The following is a 20154-nucleotide window of genomic DNA, read 5'->3' on the forward strand; positions in this document are numbered from 1 at the left end:
AGCAGACAAAAAATGGCACGCTACAGGGGCATCAAGTTTTTTTGTCCTAATACTACTTTTATGTTGAACCATACGTTCACGGACACTACGGGTGGTCTCTCCGACGTACCCCAATCCACAGGGACATTTAATCAAATAAACCACATATTCTGTGTTGCATGTAAAATAATCCTTAATAGAAAACATATATCCAGTCCTAGGATGACTAAAGGTGGGGCCTTTAATTATGTTGTTGCAGTTAGAGCAACCAAGGCATGGGAAATTCCCCCAATTTTTCTTGCCTATATAGCTCTGCACCCCCCTCTTTTTAAGGGGGCCAATATCTGCTCTGACAAGTGAATCTTTAAAATTTCTACCTCTTTTATAGGCCGGCATAAAAGGTTTAGAAAACTCCAAAACATCTGATTCACAGGTCTGTAACACATGCCAATGCTTTAATAAAATTTTCTGAACCTTTAGACTTAAAGGGGAATATTGGCTAACAAAAACCAATCTATCAGATTTTTCTGTCCCCTTTATCTCTCTTTTCTCATTATTCTTTTTAGTTAACAGGGATTGTCTAGTTGTGGCAAGAGCATACTCAAGTTCTGATTCAATTAATTCCTTAGGGTAACCCCTTGCTAAAAACCGATCCCCCATCTCTCTCAATCTTAATTTGGCCAAATTTTCATCAGACACAATCCTTCTGACCCGAAGGAATTGGCTTCTAGGTAAAGATTTGAGAAGAGATGGAGGGTGGGCACTGGTATAGTGGAGGAGGGTGTTACAGTCTGTTTCTTTTTTATATAAATCCACAGATAAGCCCTGTGGAGTTTTTGATACTCGAGTATCCAGAAAAACCACACTCTCCTCACTCCACACCAGTTTGAATTTAATTCTAGTTGTAGCAGAATTTAAATCATTAATAAATTTCTCAAGGGTTCCAATGTCGCCCAACCACACACCAAAAATATCATCTATATAGCGCCACCATGTGGCACCATATAGTAAAAACAATGGATGATTATAAACAAAATATTCCTCAAAGATATTCATATAGATATTTGCGTATGTGGGGGCGACATTGGAACCCATGGCAGTCCCTTGGAGTTGTAGGTAGTAATCATCACCAAATAAAAAATAATTACAACATAATACAATCCTCAATAATTGGATCAAAAATTCTTGTTGTAATGGTGAAAATTTTAAATCTTGACTCAAAACCTTGGTGACTGCACCAATACCAGCCTCATGCGAGATGGAAGTATATAATGATGCTACATCCAGACTAAACAGTATGCCTCTGTTCCCATCAATAGACAGGTTCTGCAATTTAGTTATAAAATCACTTGTATCCTGAATATAGGAATTGGATAATACCAGTGGTCTCAAAGCCTTATCTAAAAAAATGGAGACTTTAGATAGGATAGAACCCATTCCAGCTACAATGGGGCGTCCAGGGGGGGAAGTTAAGCATTTATGTACTTTAGGAAGTGTGTATAAAACAGGAGTAACTGCCTCTGATTCCAAAAGAAACTTTGCAATATCTTTATCAATTATCCCATTTTTTACAGCAATATTAACACAATTTTCAACCTCTTTCTGAATGTTAAAAACGGGGTTTGTATACAGTTTTTTATATACAGCAGTATCTGATAATTGTGTTTTTATTTCATTCACATAAAATTCCTTATCCATAAGTACAGTGGCCCCTCCCTTATCCGCCCCCTTAATGATAAGCTGTTCATTATTTTTTAACCCATTCAGTGAAATCAACTCTTTTTTAGTTAAACCTTGTCTCACAGGGTGTTTTCTACTTTTGCTATAGTGTTTTCTACACATGTCAGCTACATCATTATCCACCAATTTAATAAAGCTTTGGACCCCGGCCCCTACCTGTGTAGGGGTGAATGTACTTTTATTAAATAACCCAAAACTTTTTAGCTTTAACCTTTGCACAGCATTCATATCAACATTACTCACTGCTGAATCAGGAGAAGGATGGGATACATTTGTAAAGAAACTTTTGAGCTTAATAGTCCTAAAGAACCGGTATAGATCTTTTTGTAGTTCTAAATGATCATAGTCCTGCTGGGGGCAATAAGAAAGTCCACTATACCAGTGCCCACCCTCCATCTCTTCTCAAATCTTTACCTAGAAGCCAATTCCTTCGGGTCAGAAGGATTGTGTCTGATGAAAATTTGGCCAAATTAAGATTGAGAGAGATGGGGGATCGGTTTTTAGCAAGGGGTTACCCTAAGGAATTAATTGAATCAGAACTTGAGTATGCTCTTGCCACAACTAGACAATCCCTGTTAACTAAAAAGAATAATGAGAAAAGAGAGATAAAGGGGACAGAAAAATCTGATAGATTGGTTTTTGTTAGCCAATATTCCCCTTTAAGTCTAAAGGTTCAGAAAATTTTATTAAAGCATTGGCATGTGTTACAGACCTGTGAATCAGATGTTTTGGAGTTTTCTAAACCTTTTATGCCGGCCTATAAAAGAGGTAGAAATTTTAAAGATTCACTTGTCAGAGCAGATATTGGCCCCCTTAAAAAGAGGGGGGTGCAGAGCTATATAGGCAAGAAAAATTGGGGGAATTTCCCATGCCTTGGTTGCTCTAACTGCAACAACATAATTAAAGGCCCCACCTTTAGTCATCCTAGGACTGGATATATGTTTTCTATTAAGGATTATTTTACATGCAACACAGAATATGTGGTTTATTTGATTAAATGTCCCTGTGGATTGGGGTACGTCGGAGAGACCACCCGTAGTGTCCGTGAACGTATGGTTCAACATAAAAGTAGTATTAGGACAAAAAAACTTGATGCCCCTGTAGCGTGCCATTTTTTGTCTGCTGGACATAACCTTAATCAGTTAAGATTTCAAGTGATAGAGCATGTGCCAGTTCCTAGAAGGGGTGGGGATAGAGCCAAAATCCTTAAGAGTAGAGAAATGTTCTGGATTAATAAGTTGGGGACATTACACCCTAATGGGATGAATAGGGATTTTGACCTATCTGTATGCCTTTAAATATTATTTGATACAATGTTTCTTAATTTCTTCCTTTTCTCTTTTGTTACAGATGATTATGGATTCTGTTCTGCTAATTTACTTGATATATGTATGTGTTACGGTTACCCTTAGTCTCGCTGAGAGATGGACCGCTTAGTAGCCTGGATTCCTATTGCTGAAGAGGGGAGAAACTGCTTTCCATAGTATTCTATATGAGTCTCGCAAATGTAGAATAATCCCCCCTAGCTGTAGTACAGCTAGGATACCCTTCTGCCCACAAAAACGAGTCAACGCTGCGATTGAGGGACAACCAAGAACTGAGGACTGGGATGCCCAGCCTGCTTTTTATTTAGGTTACATGCACACAGGGCACTCCCAGGGGGGGAAGCATAAAATCCCCCATCACACATTTAGACAAAGCCCTTGGACAGGCCACCGCAGATAACAAGTACACACAAGAAAACAATTGAGTCCTTCTTATCACCTAGCAGTGAATGCTTATCACAAACTTAATTACAGTACACAATATGCTAGGAAACCTGCCTCAGAAAATAGTTTTCTCAAAACTGAACAGAGTTAACCCTTTATGAAATGATACTTGTTACAGTTTTCTTGGAGCCCTTCTTAGGCGCTGGCTTGGCTGGTTCAGGCATTGCTGCTGGGAAATAAGTTTCTTCACAACAAAATAACTAATGCTTCTGTAACAGTGCTCCCTTTCTGTGGAACACTCTGGCAGACACGGTCTGACCCCTTTTCGGGGCAGACTAAGGCTGTCCAGACCGCTGGTTATGCGGGGCTGAGGTCGGTTTGTCTGGACAACCCGTCGGCGTTGCCATTCTGTTTCCCAGGTCTGTAAGTAATGGTGAAATTGAAGGGTTGCAACGATAAACTCCAACGTAATAGCCTGCCATTATCTCCAGAGACCCGGTTCAGCCACACCAACGGGTTATGGTCGGTGACCAGAGTGAACTCCTGCCCATATAAATAGGGAGTCAATTTCTTTAATGCCCACACCAAAGCCAAACACTCCTTTTCGACCGCTGCATAGCTGACTTCGCGGGGCAGGAGCTTCCGGCTGATGTAGGCAACTGGATGCTCCCCTCCATCTTCGCCTACTTGGCTGAGGACGGCTCCCAGCCCGAACATGGAAGCATCTGTGTGGACGATAAAACGTTTGTTAAGGGCTGGAGCCGCCAAGACAGGAGCGTTAATTAGAGCATTTTTGAGAGCCTGGAAAGCCGTTTCACAGTGGGGAGACCACAGGACCTGTCGAGGTAAGTTCTTCTTGGTCAAGTCAGTCAGGGGTTTGGCAAGTGTGCTGTAGTCTGGTACGAACCGTCTATAGTACCCTGCCGTGCCCAGGAAGGCTAGGACCTGAGTCTTAGTGATGGGGGTGGGCCAATTGGCGACAGCTTCTATCTTGGCCGGCTCTGGTCGCTGCTTTCCACACCCCACCCGGTGACCCAGGTACTGTACCTCGGCCATCCCAAAGTGGCATTTTTCTGGCTTCAGAGTCAGGCCAGCAGCCCGGATCTGATCCAGAACCATTCCTATGTGAGCTAAGTGGTCCTCCCATGACTCACTGTGGATCGCTATGTCGTCCAGGTAGGCGCAAGCAAAACTCTGAAAGCCATCCAGGAGCCTATCCACCAAGCGCTGGAAGGTAGCTGGGGCATTCTTCATCCCAAACGGCATTACCCTAAACTGATATAAGCCGAATGGGGTGACGAATGCCGACTTGGGGATAGCCTCCGGGGCCAGGGGAATCTGCCAGTAACCTTTGCAGAGGTCAATAGTGGTCAGGTAATTTCCCCTGGCTATACGATCGAGTAGCTCGTCTACCCTGGGCATAGGGTAAGCGTCCGTCACAGTCTTTTCATTGAGCCTCCGATAGTCTACGCAGAACCGGGTGGTCCCATCTTTCTTGGGCACCAAGACAACTGGGGAGGCCCAGGGACTATCGGAGGGCTCAATTACCCCGAGTTGGAGCATCTCATCGATCTCCTTCTTCATTCCTATCCTAACTGCTTCGGGGATTCGGTACGGAGCCTGGCGCAAGGGAGCTTGTCCCGGAGTATCTACCTGGTGGGTGGTTAAAGTAGTGTACCCTGGCTTCGGGGAGAAGGTGAGGTGTTTGGACTGTAGGAGTTGGTTGAGCTGCTCCCTTTCAGTGGGGCTAAGTCGGTCTCCTATCTGAACCTGAGCCACTATACCTGTGGGGAGACTCTTTTCTAATAGGTCTGGAATGGGTAGACTGTCGGGGCCTTCCTGAGGGGAACAACATACGGCCGTCACGTTCTCTGGTCGCTCAAAATATTCCTTGAGCATGTTTACATGGAATGTCTTTCTAAGATTGTTGTCGTGGCAGCTAGCTATCACATAAGTGGTGTCTCCCCTTTTCTCTACGATCTGGTAGGGGCCCTGCCAGGACGCCTGCAATTTGTCTGTCTTCACCGGCTTAAGTACTAACACCTTTTGTCCTATGGTAAAGATTCTCTTTCGGGCCCCCCGATCGTACCATACTTTCTGTCTTCTCTGGGCCGACTGGAGATTAGCCCGCACGGATTTGGCTAATTGCTCCATTCGGTCCCTGAGTTCCAGCACGTATGGCACAATGGGGACACCGTCAGTCTCCATCTCTCCCTCCCAGTGCTCCCGGATCAGGTTTAGGGGTCCCCGTACCTTTCTTCCGTAGAGCAACTCGAAGGGAGAGAACCCTGTCGTTTCCTGGGGCACCTCCCGATAAGCAAAAAGGAGGTGCGGCAGGAAGCGTTCCCAGTCTCGGTATTCCTGAGTGAACGTCTTGAGCATTTGCTTGAGGGTCCCATTGAACCTCTCACACAGCCCGTTCGTCTGGGGGTGGTATGGGGAGCTCAGGAGGGACTTAATTTTGCAAACCTGCCAGAGTTGTTGGGTCAATTCAGCCGTAAATTGGGTGCCTCGGTCGGATAGGATTTCTTTTGGAAATCCTACCCGGGAGAACACCTGTACTAGTGCATTCGCTACCGTATCCGCTTGTATGTTGGATAGGGCGACAGCCTCTGGGTACCTGGTAGCGTAGTCCACTACGGTAAGAATGTAGCGCTTACCGGAGGGACTAGGGGTAGCCAGTGGTCCCACTAGGTCAATAGCAACCCGGCTGAAGGGTTCCTCTACAATGGGCATATTTACTAGATGGGCTTTAGGGTGATCGCCTCGCCTTCCTACTCGTTGACACACATCGCAGGTGTTACAGTAAGTTCTAACGTCGGCGTGTACCCCTGGCCAAAAGAACGTGTGAGTAATGCGGTGTAGGGTACGGGTTACAGCTAGGTGGCCTGCTAAGGGGATGTCATGGCCTATCTTGAGGATTTCTTGACGGTATTTGTGGGGCACTACCAGCTGTCGCCTACGCTGTCCCCTTTTCTCTGTCCAGCGGTATAGTTTCCCTTTTTCCCATAAGAATGTTTCATTATCTGCCCCGCCCCCTCCGGTCTCTGCTCGTTCCCGGTACTTTTGTAAGGTCGGGTCAGTCTTAGACTCTGTCTCGAAAGCATCTGGGGTGTCCCAGGGTATGGGGCCTAACATGTCAGGCAATGTCGGGGTAGGTCTTACCTGTGTCTCCCGCACTGGTGAGAGTTCTCGCTCCGTCCGGGCTTGGGCCCGTGTAGTCACTGGGTCCGCCTCGTTGTTGCATACTGGAGCATAGGCAGAAGTCATGGGGCCCAAATCATTGCCCAGTAGTACTTCGGCAGGTAAATTATCCATTATGCCCACGTTCACAGCCCCCTTTCCCGCTCCCCAATCAAGATGCACTTTAGCTGTTGGAATTTTGTACACATCCCCCCCCGCCACTCTAACGGCCACAGTCTGTCCAGATCGCTTGTGCTCCGGCACCAAATGACTCTGTACCAGCGTGATAGTAGCCCCTGTGTCTCTCAATCCCTCGGTAGATCGCCCCTCGAGCCATACCTTCTGCCGATGGTGCTGGCGGTTATCTGAGGCAGCATATACAGGGTCCGCCTCGTGAAGCGGCCCCAAATATTCCTCCATAGGGGCCTCTTGGTTAACACAGAGGGTCCGGGCCGGACGATATGCCCCAGAGGGGTAATTGTAATTCCTGGGTGTCTGGTGCGTATTAAGGGGGCAGCTAGCCATGAAATGCCCTGGTTGCTTGCATCGGTGGCAAGTCGGTCTGGGACGCTCAGAGCTGTTATTGGGTGGTCCTGAGTGTCGGGCGGGCCCTGCGGGCACCGGGGCTCGGAATTCAGCACGAGGGGGTGCACGGTAAACCTCTCTGGGTTCGTGAAGACGGGAGTCATAATGTTCATCGGCCAATTTGGCTGCTTCTTCTAAGGTAGAAGGTCGCCTGTCTCGCAGCCATTCCTTCCCTTGCTGTTCCATGCCATTATAAAAATGTTCTAAGAGAAACAATTGTAAAATTTCCTCACCAGTCACCGCTTTACTTCCGCTCATCCAGTGATTTGCCGCTCTCCGCATTCGGTGCGCCCATTCCATATGGGTATCGTTAGGCTTCTTTTTCGTGCCCCGAAACTGTCGGCGATACGCGTCCGGAGTTACTGCGTACCGTCGCAACAGTGTCTCCTTAACTAGCTCATACTGTGTCACTTCCTCAGCACCCAGAGTACGAAAGGCTTCCAGGGCTCGCCCGGATAGTTTCCCAGACAATATCGTGGGCCACTCCCTGTTGGGAATCTGGTGCAGGGCACATTGCCTTTCGAAGTCCGCCAAATATTCATCAATCCCTGTCTCGCTCTCTAGGAAGGGTCGAAATGCCGCATAGGGTATCTTGGGCCTCCCAGCATTTTCGACAGGGATGATTACCTGCGGGGCTTCAGCATTGCGGTGTGCGTTCGCTAGGTTGAGTTCGTGGGCTCGAGTCTCTCGTATATCCTTGTCCGCTTCCGCCATCAACTGCTGTACCAATTCCATGGAGGGGTTCGGCCCGTACAGTGAGAGCCTCTCCCGAACAATCCTGGTTTTTTCGTCACTAATCGTGGTCGGTGTTTCCGCCATTGTGAAGCTCTGATCCAGTTCGGTCAATTCTGCGATCAGCTCTCTCCTCGGCCGGTTGCTGGCGTACCCCCCTCTGCTTTCAAGTAAATCCTTTAGGGTTGTACGCTTCAATTTTTCGTAAGCGCTCTCCATCCGTTCTGTACCTCTCCTAGGAAATCCAGGAAAAATCCCACCGCTGCCACCAAATGTTACGGTTACCCTTAGTCTCGCTGAGAGATGGACCGCTTAGTAGCCTGGATTCCTATTGCTGAAGAGGGGAGAAACTGCTTTCCATAGTATTCTATATGAGTCTCGCAAATGTAGAATAATCCCCCCTAGCTGTAGTACAGCTAGGATACCCTTCTGCCCACAAAAACGAGTCAACGCTGCGATTGAGGGACAACCAAGAACTGAGGACTGGGATGCCCAGCCTGCTTTTTATTTAGGTTACATGCACACAGGGCACTCCCAGGGGGGGAAGCATAAAATCCCCCATCACACATTTAGACAAAGCCCTTGGACAGGCCACCGCAGATAACAAGTACACACAAGAAAACAATTGAGTCCTTCTTATCACCTAGCAGTGAATGCTTATCACAAACTTAATTACAGTACACAATATGCTAGGAAACCTGCCTCAGAAAATAGTTTTCTCAAAACTGAACAGAGTTAACCCTTTATGAAATGATACTTGTTACAGTTTTCTTGGAGCCCTTCTTAGGCGCTGGCTTGGCTGGTTCAGGCATTGCTGCTGGGAAATAAGTTTCTTCACAACAAAATAACTAATGCTTCTGTAACAGTATGTATATTTAACTATACTTTAATATATATGAGGTTGGTGTGTTTCACCTGAAAATTACTGAAATGTTTTTTGTTGATAATTACCTGTGTACCTTGAGTGGTATGTAAGGGGTTAATTTGGAATGTACAAACTTCACAGGTGTGTGGGTGTGGCTAGGAGGGTATTTAAAGATGATTATGTGTATAGTTTAGCCATACATGACTAAGGACTGTGTCCGAAACGTTGTTGTTTAACTTTATTGGGTCTGGCTACTCCTCAAGCTGAATAAAACACCTTGAAGAAACGCTGTTTGGTGGTGCTGCTTCATTTTTGTTTCTACATAGGATATCATCCAAAGGGGTCTCCACCTGTAGAGCCTCTTCAAGAGACTCGAACCAGAAAGCCGCTGCAGCAGTGACTGGAGCAATACATGCAAGAGGCTGGAGAATAAAACCTTGTTGTATAAAGATCTTTTTAAGGAAACCCTCTAATTTTTTATCCATTGGATCTAGGAAAGCACAACTGTCCTCGACGGGGATAGTTGTACGCTTAGCTAGGATAGAGACTGCTCCCTCCACCTTAGGGACCGTCTGCCACGAGTCCCGTGTAGCGGCATCTATGGGAAACATCTTTTTAAAAGCAGGAGGGGGAGAGAACGGTACACCTAGTCTATCCCATTCCTTCGTAATAATTTCTGAAAACCTCTTAGGGATTGGAAAAACATCAGTGTAAACAGGCACTGCAAAGTATTTGTCCATTTTACACAATTTCTCTGGGACTACAATGGTGTCACAGTCATCCAGAGTCGCTAAAACCTCCCTGAGCAATAAGCGGAGGTGTTCAAGCTTAAATTTAAATGCTGTCATTTCAGAGTCAGACTGAAGTAACGCCTTCCCTGAATCAGAAATGTCACCCACAGATAGAAGCTCTCCTGCTTCGGCTTCTGTACATTGTGAGGGTATATCAGACATAGCTACTAAAGCCTCAGAAAGCTCTGTATTTGTTCTAGCCCCAGAGCTGTCTCGCTTTCCTTGTAACCCTGGCAGTTTGGACAATACCTCTGTGAGGGTATGATTCATAACTGCCGCCATTTCTTGTAAGGTAAACGCATTGGACGCGCCAGATGTACTTGGCGCCACTTGCGCGGGAGATATAGGTTCTTACACACTGGGAGAGCTAGGTGGTTTGACCTCCCTTTTGTCCGTCTCAGAAACCTCTGGTGATAAATCTTTAAAAGCCATAATATGGTCTTTATAACTTATAGAAAGGTCAGTGCATTTGGTACACATTCTAAGAGGGGGTTCCACAATGGCTTCTAAACATAATGAACAAGGAGTTTCCTCTCTGTCAGACATGTTTAACAGACTAGTAATGAGACCAGCAAGCTTAGAAAACACTTTAATAAATGTGAAAAAGCAATTAAACAAAAACGGTACTGTGCCTTTAAGAGAAAAAAACTTCCACATAAACTGCAAAACAGTGTTAAAAAGTAGTAAACTCTACAAAATTTTTACAGTGTGTATAAGAGACTAAAGCAGCATTGCACCCACTTGCAAATGGTTGATTAACCCCTTAGGCCCCAAACCGGATTAGAAAAACGGTAAAACCGTTAAACAGTCAAACACACTGCCACAGCTCTGCTGTGGCTCCTACCTGCCCTTAAACACAATTTTTGCAGGAAAAAAACCCTCTATAGTGGTCCTAGATGCCAGAGGACTCCTTTAGGGAAGCTGGATGTCTCAGTCTGAATATCAACTGCGCATAAAGTGCGCGTAAATAGGCCCCTCCCACCATGCACTCAATGTCAGAGGGCCTTAAAAAAGTACTCCTAGGAGTAATCTAACAAGCCATGTGGAAAACTAGGCCCCAAATAAAGATTTATCACCCTCAGAGAAAAAAAGTTTTTTCTGTAAGTTATGCAAACGTTTTTACACTAAGTAATATGAGAATTAACATGAATATTACCCTTATCTTGTAAGCATGATCCCAGTCATTGTAAAATCACTGTATCAGGCTTACCTCAAATATATCAGGTACTGTCAGCATTTTCTAGACCTTATCATCTCTCTAGAAAAAAATATACTGAACATACCTCAAAGCAGGTGATCTGCAAACCGTCCCCCCAACTGAAGTTTTCTTTCCATACTATTCAGTTATGTGTGAGAACAGCAATGGACCTTAGTTATAAACCGCTAAGATCATAAAACCTCCAGGCAGATTCTTCTTCCAATTTCTGCCTGAGAGTAAAACAGTACAACGCCGGTACCGTTTAAAAATAACAAACTCTTGATTGAAGGTAAAAACTACACTAAGTCACCACATATCTCTTGATACTTCCTTTCTTGTCGAGAGTTGCAAGAGAATGACTGGGGGTGGCAGTTAGGGGAGGAGCTATATAGACAGCTCTGCTGTGGGTGTCCTCTTGCAACTTCCTGTTGGGAAGGAGAATATCCCACAAGTAATGGATGAACCCGTGGACTGGATACACCTTTACAAGAGAAAGAGCTGTTTAACTTACGGCAATGCCCTACAAAAGGCCCTTTTAAGGACTATTGGTAGTTTATTCTAGATTAGGTTTTTTATTTTGGGGTGTTTTTTTTTTTTAATGGGTATTAGGAAAGGAATAATTTTTACTGTTTTGTATAATTTTGTTTGTTATTTTTTGAAATGGTAAGTTTTTTTATTTTTTGTAATTTTAGTGTTTTTTATTTTTTGTAATGTTAGGTTTTAGTGTAAGGCAGCTTAGGTTTTATTTCACAGGTAAGTTTGTATTTATTTTAACTAGGTAGTTAGTAAATAGTTAATAACTATTTACCAACTAGTCTACCTAGTTAAAATAAATACAAACTTACCTGTGAAATAAAAATAAAACCTAAGCTAGCTATAACATAACTATTAGTTATATTGTAGCTAGCTTTGGTTTTATTTCACAGCTAAGTTTGTATTTAGTTTTAAATAGGTATTTAGTTAATAATTGTAACTTTAGTTTAGCTCTATTTTAATTATGTTAAAGTTAGGGGGTGTTAGGGTTACGGTTAGATTTAGGGGTAAATATAGTTTAATTTAGGTTGTTTCGATGTGGGGGGCTGGCGGTTTAGGGGTTAATACCTTTATTTAGTGGCGGCGATGTCAAGGAGCAGCGGAGTAGGGGTTAATAACTTTAATATAGTAGCAGCGATATTGGGAGCGGGAGACCAGGGGTTAACAACTGTAGGTAGGTGGCGGCGATGTCGGGGGCGGCAAATTAGGGGTGTTTAAACTCAGGGTTTATGTTAGAGTGTTAGGTTTAAACGTAACTTTTATTTTCCCTATAGACATCAATGGGGCTGCGCTACGGAGCTTTTCATTCCGCGATCACAGGAGTTAGGCTTTTTTTTTACCCGCTCTCCCTATTGATGTCTATGGGGGAAGCGTGCACGTCAGAACAGTGCTTGTATTTTGTGCGGTATGGAGCTCAACGCAACCATATCGCACCCACAAGCCGCCTGTTTGAAAACTTGTAATGGCTGCGCTATAGGGGGTTAAATAACGCAACTTTAGTTGCGTTCGTTATTTTCCCTATAGCGCGCATAACTCATAATCTAGCTGTAAGTTACCAATAAGTAATACAAAAGTATGACCCCCCAAAACCACTAACATTCTCCAGCTTTGTTATTTAAAGGGAAAATACATTTTATTTTTGTGCAATGCTTTAAAAGTACTGCAGCACAGAATATATTTACCCAAAGATCTTCTGAAAAGTTTGCTAAAATGCCTTTTTGGTGCTATTAACTAGCCCATGCCACTGTCTCCCAGAAGTTATTTTTTTGTAGGGAAAAAAAAAAGCTGATTTCTTAAGACTAAAAAAAAAAAAATATATCCAGGCTAATTTAATCAATCAGATATAAGTTATAGTATTTATAAATCCAATGTTTACAAACAGCCTATCCTAAAAAAATGTGCAAGATATATTTTACTGTTTATAACTGAAATCTTTTTACAAACATTCTCTATTAATGCAAAATGATATTTGGACTTAATTCAGTCCCCCCCCCCCCCCCCCAACAGATGTACAGACAAATATATAAAAAAGGTGTAACTTGCAGATATGGATTAGAATTTCATTTTATCTATGAAGTCATTAGACTGGTTGACTACTTACATTGCCTTTTGCAACCTTCTCTTTATTAATCCTTGGTTGCTTTGATAGATCAACTGATGCCCTATTAAAAATACATAACATTTTGATGTCAAAATAATATTGAAAACATCCATTTATAAATAGAAGTCTTGTGTGATAGAAAATAGGCTACAAAATACTAAGCTATAGAGCAGTGCTTTCCAAACTGTGTGTCGGGACACACTAGTGTGTCGGCAGCAGTGTGTAGGTGTGTCCCTGCTTCAGCACAAATTTTTTTAAATTTAATTTTTTTCAACAATTTTTTTTGGTTTCTGACTTTCCGCCTGCCTGCTACGCATATCATGAGGTTGACACGTGATTGATACCTAGTGGGTCACAGATCATCTTAACCTATTGGCGCAGCTCAGTGGGAACTGAAACTATTCCCATTGGCGGCACATTGGCTCCTGACTGCACTTGTAGTCTCCTCAATCGGCTCGTGACTGCACGTGTAGTTAGTGAGTGGGAGAGCAGTGTGTTTGGAGCGCGGGCAGTAGTCAGTCGGACTCACAGAGCTCTGAGGGCAACAGCTTAAACGCTGGGCTAAAGTCAGAAGTCAAAGTGGGGATTTTTTTTTGCAGCTAGCTCCCAGTAGTGCATTGCTGCTCCTGCTCTTGATATATGGATAGGAAGGGGAAGCTTAAAAATGCTTGATGATGAAATGCGAGTGTCTTTATCTAATATTCCACCAAATATTTAGAAATTGTGTTCATCCCATCAACCTCATACATCCCATTAAAATATTAAGTAGCTAGTGCTGTTAAACATTTTTATTATTATTCTTGCACATAATTACATAGTTACTAGTAAATACATTTAGTTATTATATCATTTATGTATGTTTGCTAGTACAACTGAATTACTGTGTCGCAAAATGATGTAGGTCTAAAAAAGTGTGTCGCCAACATGAAAAGTTTGGAAAGCTCTGCTATAGAGAAACATGAGCAAATATTCAACTGGATATTATTTCAGTTTAAAGGGACAGTCAACACCAGAATTTTTGTTGTTTAAAAAGATAGATAATCCCTTAATTACCAATTCCCCAGTTTTATACACGTTTTACCTCTGTAAATACCTTGTATCTAAGCCTCAGCAGACTGCCCCCTTATTTTAGTTCTTTTGACAGACTTGCAGTTTAGCCAATCAGAGCTGTCTCCATGGTAAATTCCCATGCTTGAGCTAAATGTTATCTATATGAAACACATGAACTAATGCCCTCTAGTGGTGAAAAACTATAAAAATGCATTTTGATTATAGGCGGCCTTCAAGGTCTAAGAAATTAGCATATGAACCTCCTAGGTTTAGCTTTCAACTAACAATACCAAGAGAACAAAGCAAAATTGCTGATAAAAGTAAATTGGAAAGTTGTTTAAAATTACATTCCCTATCTGAATCATGAAAGTTTTTTTGGGACTTGACTGTCCCTTTAAAGGGATAGAAAGGTCAAAATGAAATGTGTATGGGTGCATTTCCATTTGAAATATAAGCATTTTTGTAATAAACTTCCATTCCAAAACTGCTTCAAATAAAAGTCATTACTGTTTTTCTGCGGCATATGCACATATCCTATGAGGGCCCGTGCACCATTTTTCAAACACTGCACTTTCTCAGAGAATCGGTAGTGGCTTGTATGGTACAAATGACACCTTACAATGCAATACACACCACCACCAGCAATCTGAGAAGATTTGGTGTTTGAATACTGGTGCCCAGGCTCTCACAGGATATGTGCATATGCCGATAAAAACATTAATAACATATGCTAGAAGAATTTTTGGTAGTGTTAGTATATTGCACAAATTATTCTATTTCAAAAGGAAATACACCTGTGCACATTTCATTTGGAACGTTCTAGCCCTTTAAGCAATAATTCTCCCCTCTCTCTAGAGCAGCACAAATACAATCTCAAGCGTCTTCTGCATGGCGGGTTTGTGAGATTGCTTTGGAGATACTTTGCCACCACTATTTCAACAGAGCAAATTTGCAAAGTAAAACACAGTTGCTAAACAGACCTTTTTATCATACACTGATTTTAATATCGGTTTTGTTTTGCTGTAAAACTTCTAAATAATAAAATGTAAAGTTACCATATCTTCTGGTGTTACTAAATCATAATGAAATAAAGGTGAAATTATAAGTAAAGGGACAGTTAACACCAAAATTGTTATTGTGTAAAAAGATCGGTAACGCCTTCACTACCCATTCCCCAGCTTTGCACAACCAACATCGCTATATTAATATACTTTATAACATTTAAAGCTCTAAATTTCTGACTGTTTCTAAGCCACTACAGACAGCCTCTTATCACATGCTTTTTTAATTATATTTCACAACAGGAGACTGCTAACTCATATGGGCCTATATAGATAACATTGTGCTCTCTCCCGTGGAGTTGTGCATGACACTGCACTAATTGGCTAAAATGCAAGTCAATAGTTAATAAATAAATAGCCATGTGATCAGGGGGCTGTCAAAAGAGGCATAGATACAAGGTAATCACAGAGGTTGAACGTGTATTAAAATAAACATGTTGGTTATGCAAAACTGGGGAATGGGTAATAAAAGGATTAGCTATATTTTTAAAAAATACATTTTTCTGAGTAGACTGTCCCTTTAACTCCTTAACAACACAGACCTGTACGTCATGTGTCCTTAAGGCATTTTTAGCTCTGTAACAGCACAGGTCTCTATGCATGCAACAAGACATGCTGTTACTAGATGTTTCCCTCCCGGAGGCATTCGGCAATAGTGTGGTCTTGCTGCTGTTAGTGAGAGCTGCACTATTTAACCCTTTACAGTAAAAAAGACATCCGATGTATAGGGTATGCCAGCTCTCATTGAAGGGTTAAAGCAATACATTATAATCACACGTTAGCTTTTTATATTGTAACATATTTTTACTATAATTTACCTCTCCTTGTAAAGAAACGGACTGTCACTATTCACTTTAGTGCTCTTTACTCTGCCAACTTTTGTCAAGCTGTTTGCTGAAAAGGTAACACAACAAAACTTTGTTATGGATTTTATTTACTCACCAACTGACTGTATCACTTGAAAACAGGCAAACATGTTATGCGCAAGGTGTGCCAAATTAAAGGGACACAAAACCCAAAATTTGTCTTTTGTGATTCAAATGAGAGCACACAATTTTAAAAATGTTTTCAATTTATTTATATCATTATTCTATAATATAATTTGCAAATATATAACAATCTTGCAAAACTGCTGCCATATAGTACTGCAGACAAGTGAATACTCCTGCGCTTACCTCCCTGCTGTTCAACAAAGGATATGAATAGAACAAGGATTTTTTTAAAAATAATAAACGTAAATTGGAACTTTGTTTAAAATTGTAAGCTCTATCGATCTAAACCATAAAAGAAAAGAAAAATTGGGTTTAATGTCCCTTTAAGTGAGAGGGTTAACAATGTAGTAGCATCATATTGTATATAAAAATGAGTATTTTATCCCAGTGAAGAGATGAGAGATAAAGGGTTCGGAAATCAAAATGAATATTTTATGACTCAGATTGAGGTTTTAATTTTTAAAGGAATAGTCTAGTCAAAAATAAGCGTCCATGATTCAGAAAGAGCATGCAATTTTAAGCAACTTTCTAATTTACTCCTAATATCAATTTTTCTTTCTTCTCTTGGTATCTTTATATAAAAAAAATGGAAATTAAGTCTAGGAGCCAGCCCATTTTTGGTTCAGCACCTGGATAGCGCTTGCTGATTGGATGGCTACATTTAGACACTAATCAGCAAGCGCTATCCAGATGCTGAACCAAAAATAGGCTGGCTTCTAAGCTTACATTCCAGCTTTTTAAAATAAAGATATCAAGAGAACGAAGAAAAATTGATAATAGGAGTAAATTAGAAAATTGCTTAAAATTGCATCCTCTATCTGAATCATAAAAGTTTAATTTTGACTATACTATCCCTTTAATCCCTTAACGACCAACGACGTATGGGGTACGTCCTGCAAAAAATGCAGTTAATGACCAAGGACGTACCGCGTACGTCGTTGGTTTTTGAAAGCAGTGGAAGCGATCCTGATCACTTCCAACTGCTTTCATGTTATAGCAGTGATGCGATATTGAGGCATCCTGCTATAACATTTTTAAGCCGCCCGATGAAGAGAGAGCTACCCTGTGGCCCTCTCTGCATCGGCCATCAATGGCCCTGTTCGTTGGTGGGTGGGAGCTGATCGTGGGAGGCGGGTGGGCGGCCATCGGTGGGGAAGGGGGGCGGGATCGAGTGCGCGCGCGTGCACGGGAGCGGGTGCGCGCGCACGGGAGCGGGTGCGCGCGCGGGTGGGAACCCTACACTATGGAACACTGTAAGGTGGTACTCGGTGGAAGAGAGGGGGTTGAGGGGGGGCAAATGTTTTACAAATGATAACGATCTGGGAGGGTGGGAGGTTGGGGGTTGAGGGGGGGCAGCTACACTACAGAAAATACTATTTTTAAAATAACAAAATAATAAAATGTTCTAAAAAACATATTTGATTTCAAACTGGGTACTGGCAGACAGCTGCCAGTACCCAATATGGCGCATAATAAGGCCGAGAGGGGGGTTAGAGAGCTGTTTGTGGGGGGGGATCAGGGAAGTTGGGGGCTAAGGGGGGATCCTACAGAGCAGAATTATCTTTTTTTTTTTTTTTTTAAATCCCCAAAAAACTCTTATTTTAGTACTGGCAGACTTACTGCCAGTATTTAAGATGGCGGGGACAATTGTGGGGTGGGGGAGGGAAGAGAGCTGTTTGGGAGGGATCAGGGGGTGTGATGTGTCATGTGGGAGGTTGATACCTACACTAAAGCTAAAATTAACCCTGCAAGCTCCCTACAAGCTCCCTAATTAACCCCTTCAATGCTGGGCATTATACACGTGTGGTGCGCAACGGCATTTAGCTGCCTTCTAATTACCAAAAAGCAAAGCCAAAGCCATATATATCTGCTATTTCTGAACAAAGGGGATCCCAGAGAAGCATTTACAACCATTTGTGCCATAATTGCACAAGTTGTTTGTAAATAATTTCAGTGAGAAACCTAAAGTTTGTGAAACAATTTGTGAAAAAGTGAACAAATTCTTTTATTTGATCGCATTTGGTAGTGAAATGGTGGCATGAAATATACCAAAATGGGCCTAGATCAATACTTTGGGATGTCTTCTAAAAAAAAATATATGCATGTCAAGGGATATTCAGGGATTCCTGAAAGATATCAGTGTCCCAATGTAACTAGCGCTAATTTTAAAAAAAAGTGGTTTGGAAATAGCAAAGTGCTACTTGTATTTATTTCCCTATAACTTGCAAAAAAAGCAAAGCACATGTAAACATTGGGCATTTCTAAACTCAGGACAAAATTTAGAAACTATTTAGCATGGGTGTTTTTTGGTGGTTGTAGATGTGTAACAGATTTTGGGGGTCAAAGTTAGAAAAAGTGTTTTTTTCAATTTTTTCCTCATATTTTATAAAAAAAATTTTATAGTAAATTATAAGATATGATAAAAATAATGGTATCTTTAGAAAGTCCATTTAATGGCGAGAAAAACAGTATATAATATGTGTGGGTACAATAAATGAGTAAGAGGAAAATTACAGCTAAACACAAACACCGCAGAAATGTAAAAATAGCCTTGGTCCCAAACGGACAGAAAATGGAAAAGTGCTGTGGTCCTTAACCCCTTAATGACAACTGACGTACCAGGTACGTCATGCATTAACAACCAGTTAATGACAATAGACGTACCTGGTACGTCAGTTGTCTAAGAGAGTGCTGGAAGCGATCGCAATCGCTTCCAGCAGCTCTCAGGGTATTGCAGTGATGCCTCCATATGGAGGCATCCTGCAATACCTTTTTAGAAGACTCCGATGCAGAGAGAGCCACTCTGTGGCCCTCTCTGCACCGGTAGCGATGGTGCCGGTTCGTTGGTGGGTGGGAGCATAACAGGGAGGCGGGTGGGCGGCCCATCGCTACCCGGCATCCGGTTCCTGTAAGTGCAATGTGCACGCCGGGTGCCGGGAGCGTGCGGGGGCGCGCGCGCGATTAGCTGGCCACTGACACCAATGAGGAGGGAAGAGGGGGGAAAAAAGATGTTAAAAATATAAATATATAAGGATCTGGGAGGGGGAGGGGGTTGGGGTATTGTGGGGGGCTGCTACACTACAGAAAATATTAATAATTGCAAAAAGAGAAAAAGATACTTTTGTTTTTGGGGGCAAATTGGGTACTGGCAGTCAGCTGCCAGTACCCAAGATGGCGGCAAATAGGTAGGGGAGAGTGTTAGAGAGCTGGGGGGGGGATCATGGAGGTTGGGGCTAAGGCAGGGGTCCATCACAGCTAAAACATTTTATTTTTTTTTATTAAAAAAAAAGAAAAACTCCTTTTATTTAGTACTGGCAGACTTTCTGCAAGGACTTAAGATGGCGGGGACAATTGTGGGGTGGGGGAGGGAAGAGAGCTGTTTGGGAGGGATCAGGGGGTGGGATGTGTCAGGTGGGAGGCTGATCTCTACCCTAAAGCTAAAATTAACCCTGCAAGCTCCCTACAACCTACCTAATTAACCCCTTCACTGCTGGGTATAATTTACGTGTGGTGCGCAGCAGCATTTAGCGGCCTTCTAATTACCAAAAAACAACACCAAAGCCATATAAGTCTGCTATTTCTGAACAAAGGGGATCCCAAAGAAGCATTTACAACCATTTGTGCCTTAATTGCAGAAGCTGTTTGTAAATAATTTCAGTGGGAAACCTAAAGTTTGTGACAAAATTTGTGAAAAAGTGAACTTTTTTTTTTATTTGATGACATTTGGCGGTGAAATGGTGGCATGAAATATACCAAAATGGGCCTAGATCAATACTTTGGGTTGTCTTCTAAAAAAAAATATATACATGTCAAGGGATATTCAGGTATTCCTGACAGATATCAGGGTTCCAAAGTAACTAGCGCTAATTTTGAAAAAAAGGGGTTTGGAAATAGCAAAGTGCTACTTGTATTTATGGCCCTATAAATTGCAAAAAAAGCAAAGAACATGTAAACATTGGGCATTTCTAAACTCAGGACAAAATTTAGAAACTATTTAGCATAGGTGTTTTTTGGTGATTGTAGATGTGTAACAGATTTTGGGGGTCAAAGTTAGAAAAAGTGTGTTTTTTTCAATTTTTTCCTCATATTTTATATTTTTTTTATAGGAAATTATAAGATATGATGAAAATAATGG

General features: G+C 42.2%; 1 pseudogene; it reads right to left on the minus strand.

Moving 5' to 3' along the window:
• LOC128652993 (multidrug resistance-associated protein 1-like) overlaps window positions 1-20154 on the minus strand; it is a 286157-nt pseudogene that overhangs the window by 72942 nt on the left and 193061 nt on the right.

This window comes from Bombina bombina, chromosome 3 (assembly GCF_027579735.1).
Source record: "Bombina bombina isolate aBomBom1 chromosome 3, aBomBom1.pri, whole genome shotgun sequence".
Classification (NCBI taxonomy): Eukaryota; Metazoa; Chordata; class Amphibia; order Anura; family Bombinatoridae; genus Bombina; species Bombina bombina.